Here is a 6975-nt window from a genome sequence, read left to right on the forward strand (position 1 = left end):
ACTGCTCTCTCTCTCTCTCTCCCCTTCTCCCTCACACTGCTCTTCATTAAAGGCAACTCGAGGCCAAGACGTAGGTGATCTTGACCCGTCTGCGTACTTCCATCCCGCCGAATCACTCTTGCTTGCGCCGTCGGTCTCAAGGCTCTCGCATATCGGGTCGTCGGCAGGGTCGCGTGCTTTGAGGCCTTCTGACGGGGCCTTCTGACGGGGCCTTCTGACGGGGCCTTCTGACGGGGCCTTCTGACGGGGCCTTCTGACGGGGCCTTCTGACGGGGCCTTCCGCGAGGTTTTCTGCCGATGGGGCCTGTGTCTTCCGTCGCGTCGAAAGCAACGTGGAATCTGGCATTCTCGTCTTGTCACTTTCTTTGTCTTCGTCTCCCTTTCTCCTTATGTGTTTATTTGCATGTGTTCTGGTATATTTTCATATATCTATCATATATTCCTATCTATGTCTACCCTTCACTCTCCTCACTCCCTCTTGTAAACATATACACATTATTATATCTTCAAGAAAAAGCAAAGGACACAACAAAAAAAAAGAAGTAAAAAACACGTATGGATACGCATAATGGAACAAAAATCTGACTCCCTAAACTAGAGTACAAAAATAAATAATAATACCAATAAAAAAACCTTCTGGACCAGTTTAGCCTTTCGTCCCCGGAAGAAATATGGTCCATATTCATGCATCCGTCAAAGCTAACAACTCCTTGTCAGCATAATTATTTCTTAAACTGATTTTTTTATCTGATGAACTATGGATAAAAGAATGCCGTACTCTGGGTCTCTTTCTTCGACTCGACATCCGGGTACCAAAGCAGTTCATGAAAAAAATATGGTAATTATTCTTTTTTTTCATCTTTTGAGGGGGAGGGGGGTGGGGAGAGGGCGGGAGTGTGTAAACCAGGTCTGTGACTAATGTAGATTGCTTTTGAGATTGGCGCCGGGAGAAAAAAAAAGTTGTTTGCTCTTGTTTCATTTGGTAAATAACCTTAGGTAAGCTTCCTGGTGTTAATATCACTGATGGCAACATATGAAGTCATGTGAAATGAGTGTGAAAAAAATATGTCGATTTTAACCTAAAAGACTTATCAGATATAACGATTATGTATCCGAATCAAATGTGAAATCCTGCAGATATTTACAAAAAAAGAAAAAAATGATGTGTTCTATTTACTTGTATATATGTGTAACTAAACATAAATGTACCATATTGTTATTAATTAGGTAAGAAGATGCATATCTCAAAAATCTAACTCTTACAAGGCTGCTTCCATCCTAACTAACTCTTCTCACATACATCAATAGGAGGGTTATCATTCAAGATTCTGTAAAACAAAAACAACAACAACAAAATGGTGAAAAAAAATCCAAATCCAAATTGATTAAAATAGAAAAAAAAACTTTCGATATGCCACTCGGAAGGCAAAAAAAAACTTTCGATATGCCACTCCGAAGACAAAAAAAAACTTTCGATATGCCACTCCGAAGACAAAAAAAAAAACGATATTCCTCTCTCAATAATAATAATAATAATGATACTTAAAAAAAAGTCGCCAACATACTACGCGTATCACTCCCGACTTTCTCGTTTCTTAGAAGCCGCACATCGCACATGCTGTAAGGGCATGCATGACCTCACTTGCAAATCCCAGGTACCCACAAAATAGCCATTAAAAGTGGACACGGATCGAAATTCTGAGTGTGGGTTGAATTTCTACAATGCTGAGATGTCTCGCGGTAAACTCCACAAATCTTCTTCACTTTGTACATAGGCCTATATGGATGTGGGTGAATGAATAATTACTTTTATATATCTGATAATATTTTCTGTCTTCCAGTTCACACATCATCGCCTATCGACCTCGTGCCTAATTCAACAGAGGGGTGGGGGGAGGTACGTATATTTTTTCTCTCTTTCTCTCTCTCTCTCTTTCTTCATTTCTTTCTTTCTCTATTTCTCTTTTTCTTTTTCTCTCTTTCTTTATTTCTCTCTTTTCTCTCTTTCTCTTTCTCTCTCTCTTTCTTTCTCTCTCTCTTTCTTTCTCTCTCTCTTTCTCATTCTCTCTCTATTTCTCATTCTCTCTCTTTCTCTCTCTTTCTCTTTCTTTCTCTCTCTCTTTCTTTCTCTCTCTCTCTCATCCTCATCCTTCATTGCGTAGATTTACTCGCTCTTCCTCTATTACTGCTGATAAATGTTATATCATATACTTAAAAAAGAATGAAAGACAGAATGAACGAACGAGAGAAAGAATGAACGAAAAAAAGTATGAATTAACGAACGACAGAAAGAACGAGATGAAGAATGAACGAACGAGAGAAAGAATGAACGAAAGAAAGTATGAATTAACGAACGACAGAAAGAACGAGATGAAGAATGAACGAACGAGAGAAAGAATGAACGAAAGAAAGTATGAATTAACGAACGACAGAAAGAACGAGATGAAGAACGAACGAAAGACAAAAAAAGAAAGAAATGAGACTTGGAAGTAACTATCTTTCTCTTTTCAGAATTTTTTGGGTAAGGAAGAGCCCCCTCCCCCCCTCTCTCTCTCTCTCTTTCTCTCTTTCTCTCTCTCTCTCCCATCCTCCCTCTCTCTCTCTCTCCCTCCCTCCCTCTCTCTCTCTCATCCTATCAGAACAAGTCTTCTAGAATCCGCACTTTCTAGCATCATAATCCTGCTGGTTCTACTGAGATAAAAAAAGGCCTTTGCTTACAACATTTACTTATCACTAAGTGATTTTCCCGTACATCCTCGTACTACAAATGAGTGGGGGAAGGGTATACTTGGAGAGAGAGAAAGAGAGAAAGAGAGAAAGAGAGAGAGAGAGGGAGAGGGAGAGGGAGAGGGAGAGGGAGAGGGAGAGGGAGAAGAAGGGAGGAAGGAGGAGGAGATATAGGAGGAGGAGGAGATAGATGAGAGAGAGAGGGAGAGAGGGAGAGGGAGAGGGAGAGGGAGAGGGAGAGGGAGGGAGAGGGAGAGGGAGGGAGGGGGAGAGAGAGGGAGAGGAGAAGAGGGAGAGGGAGTTGGAGGAGAAGGGAGAGAGGGAGAGGGAGAGAGGGAGAGGGGGAGAGGAGAGGGAGAGGGAGAGGGAGAGAGGGAGAGAAGGGAGGGAGGGAGGGAGAGGGAGAGGGAGAAGGAGGGAGGAGGGAAGAAAGGAGGAGGAGGAGGAGAATGAGGGAGGGAGGGAGGGAGGGAGGGAGGGAGGGAGGGAGGGAGGGAGAGAGAGAGAGAGAGAGAGAGAGAGAGAGAGAGAGAGAGAGAGAGAGACAGAGGGGAGGGTAGGGAGAGAGGGAGAGGGAGAGAAATAGAGAGGAGGGAGAGAAATAGAGAGAGGAGGGAAGGAAATAGAGGGAGAGGGAGATGGAGGGAGGAGAGAGGGAGAGGAGAAGAGAGGGAGGGAGGGAGAGGGAGAGGGAGAGAGGAGAGGGAGGGAGAGAGGGAGAGGGAGAGGGAGAGGGAGAGGGGGAGAGGGAGAGGAGAGGAGAGGGAGGAAGGAGAGGGAGAGGGAGAGGGAGGGAGAGTGAAAGGGAGAGAGAGAGAGAGAGAGAGAGAGAGAGAGAGAGAGAGAGGAGAGAGAGAGGGAGAGAGAGAGAGAGAGAGGGAGAGAGAGAGGGAGAGAGAGGGAGAGAGACGAGAGAGAGAGGAGAGAGAGAGGGAGGAGGGAGAGAGAGGCCAGAGAGAGAGAGAGGGAGGGAGGGAGAGGGAGCGAGAGAGAGAGGGAGGGAGAGGGAGAGGGAGCGAGAGAGGGAGGGAGAGGGAGGGAGAGGGAGCGAGAGAGGGAGGGAGAGGGAGAGAGGGGAGAGGAGAGGGATAAGGAGAGGGAGAGGGAGAGAGGGAGAGGGAGAGAGGGAGAGGAGGGAGGGAGAGGGAGAGATGAGAGGGAAGAGGGAGAGGGAGAGGGAAAGGGAGAGGGAGAGGGAGAGGGAGAGGGAGAGGGAGAGGGGGAGAGGAAAGGGAGAGGGAGAGGGAGAGAGGGAGAGAGGGAGAGAGAGAGAGAGAGAGAGAGATAGCGAGAGAGAGAGAGAGAGAGAGAGAGAGAGAGAGAGAGAGAGAGAGAGAGAGAGGGGGGGGGAGAGGGAGAGAGGGAGAGGAGAGAGAGAGAGAGGGGGAGAGAGGGAGAGAGAGAGAGGGAGGGAGGGAGGGAGGGAGAGAGAGAGAGAGAGAGAGAGAGAGAGAGAGAGAGAGAGAGAGAGAGAGAGAGAGAGAGAGAGAGAGAGAGAGAGAGAGAGAGAGAGAGGGAGGAGAGAGGGAGAGAGAGGGAGAGAGAGGGAGAGAGAGGGAGAGAGGGAGAGGAGAGAGAGAAAGAGAAGAGAGGGAGAGAGAAAGAGAAGAGAAAGAGAAAGAGAAGAGAAAGAAGAAGAGAAAGAAAGAAAGAAAGAAAGAGAAAGAGAGAAGAGAGAGAGAGAGAGAGAGAGAGAGAGAGAGAGAGAGAGAGAGAAAGAGAAAGAGAGAGAGAAAGAGAAAGAGAAAGAGAAAGAGAGAAAGAAGAAAGAGAAAGAGAAAGAGAAAGAGAAAGAAGAAAGAGAAAGAGAAAGAGAAAGAAAGAGAGAGAGAGAGAGAGAGAGAGAGAGAGAGAGAGAGAGAGAGAGAGAGAGAGAGAGAGAGAGAGAGACAGAGACAGAGAGAGAGAAGTGTGAGTGCTTGTGTGTGTGTGAGTATGAGTGAGAGTGTACGTGCATGCGTATGCGTGTTTTCGCGTGCGTTCGTATCAAAGCAATGGTAATAGAACTAACATGGATTCTAGAATCAAAAGAATGAAATCTAACTGCAATAACAGCGAAGTCAACAAACCTCGGTGTCAGATACTAAAAATATTCATCAAACTTACGCTATCAATATTCTGTCTTCACTGCAGATAGGAGTCGTCAATGGCTATTGCAGACGTGCCAAGAGAGCCATTCATTAGCCGTTCCGAGCCTGAAAATTATGATTAATTCGTTGTGGATGTCGACACTTGTTTACAAAGCACGGTCTCCCTTCCTACTATTCGCACAACAGGAACTTGGATCAGCTGTGCGTTTAGTGATTTTTTTTCAGCCGTATTTTCATCTCTAATATATTTATTATTTGGTTTGTTTGTTTGTTTTTGTCGTGAGAGCAAATATTTTCTTGATTTTTAGGGGATATTTGTTTTGAAGCACTTACGAGCAATAGAATATATGATAGTTGAGTGAACCTTTTCGGATACGCCATTGTAAGCTAATTCGCACAACAGTTTGGTATATCCTTTAAATACAAACTTTGTTATGTGTGTCTCTGCATATTGTGTATATGATACGAACGGTTGTATACGTTGCATGTATGGTAATACGTTATTTATGTGCAACTGTGATTGTATGCGTCTATGGTTATCTGTTTGCATGCAATTGTGTATACTTGTTAAAAGTTTGTTTCTGCATTTTGATACTTTTTGCGTATGTGTAAGTATCGATATACAAGATATAAGCAAAATTTTAGTTAACAACAAACGTAATTTCATTCGCGTATGGTGCATTTTTTTACATAGCCTTTACAGTACTTCCTATTTTTTTCATTTTGTGGCCCCGAGAAATATACAATAATCTTCATGGGTTCAGCAACAAGAACACTATATGGCATGATTCCTATTTATTGATATGAGAGAGATAAGCATGCAGGTGCTGTAGGTGAGATAAAATTCAGTGCAAAGTTCAACGTCATAATTAATTTTCATGTTGCTTTATAGACCCTCAGGTTGGGAACCGTGGTCTATTTAATGTGATATCTATCGAATCATTCACATTTTACGGTTATTTCAAGCAACATTTTTTCCATCAGTATTACGTTGATAATCTCTGACATTTATAATAATCATTTAATAATCAGTGATATAGACGCGTATGTTATAAAATAATTACAGACAGTTATGGCGTTTCCGAAAAAAAGTGCTTTACCGGCGTGACTCAAGTTAATACAAATCCTTTTACGATAATAAGACTTATCACGGTTATTAACTCTTACAACACCTCGATCAGCTTATATATTATTATGACAAAGCAGAACATAATGTGATCTGTCTCGGTATGCTCTGATGATTACGTTATTAATTTGATTACGTAAGTTTTTTTTTTATTCTCCGCTCTGATATCAGATGGATGGTTGTCTGTTTCATGTTGTATAATGCGATGTATCTAGTTTAAATTTCATGACGGATGGCGATTAATATTATTATGTAACGGTTTGTTCCCAGATGAAGCCACGTGTTTATTTCAAGTATCGATGAACTTTACATTGTTATCTGAGTCGATATCTGAAAATAATTGAGATATCGTAACGGTTGTTCAATATTTTCAAACAAGCCATTCACTATTAATGATGACTCTATTTTCGAGAATAAAATGTAAACATGTTCTTCTAGAATTGAGTAGGACGTGTCATCATTAATCAAACCAGGAACAATTGGATATTAAAGGTCTGTTTTTATTACATAAACCTGCTGACGGTTGGCTTCCTAAATTTAATTTCTAGTTGCCAAATTCGACAGGAGATTAATTCATTCACGTTAATCTATTCAATACACAATTATGTATTTTTTCGTACATTATGAATAAGATAATTGAAATTAATAGAAGAGGGACTGTGGATTATAAATCATTTTGCGAATTATATGTTAGCTACGTTAACACAGGGAATTATTTTAGAATTCTAAAACTGAGAATACAAGAAAAGATGTAGTTTATTGAATAGAGAAGAAGAGAGAAAGTGTGTGTGTGTATGTGTGTGTGTGTGTGTGTTGAAAGAAAGAGAGAGAGAGAGAGAGAGAGAGAGAGAGAGAGAGAGAGAGAGAGAGAGAGAGAGAGAGAGAGAGAGAGAGAGAGAGAGAGAGAGAGAAGAGAGAGGGATATATATATATATATATATATATATATATATATATATATATATATATATAGAGAGAGAGAGACAGAGACAGAGAGAGAGAGAGAGAGAGAGAGAGAGAGACAGAGAGAGA

At 42.2% G+C, this 6975-nt stretch overlaps 1 long non-coding RNA gene across 1 annotated transcript in view; it reads right to left on the reverse strand.

Moving 5' to 3' along the window:
* The window catches only part of LOC138861696 (uncharacterized), a 23913-nt gene extending 18944 nt beyond the window's left edge, over positions 1 to 4969 (reverse strand). Inside the window, exon 1 of the long non-coding RNA XR_011398563.1 lies at positions 4834 to 4969. This is a non-coding gene — a long non-coding RNA (uncharacterized lncRNA). The remainder of the gene's footprint in view (positions 1 to 4833) is intronic.
* Between the last annotated feature and the right edge of the window lie 2006 nt (positions 4970 to 6975).

The sequence above is a fragment of the Penaeus vannamei genome, chromosome 5 (genome assembly GCF_042767895.1).
Source record: "Penaeus vannamei isolate JL-2024 chromosome 5, ASM4276789v1, whole genome shotgun sequence".
NCBI lineage: Eukaryota > Metazoa > Arthropoda > Malacostraca > Decapoda > Penaeidae > Penaeus > Penaeus vannamei.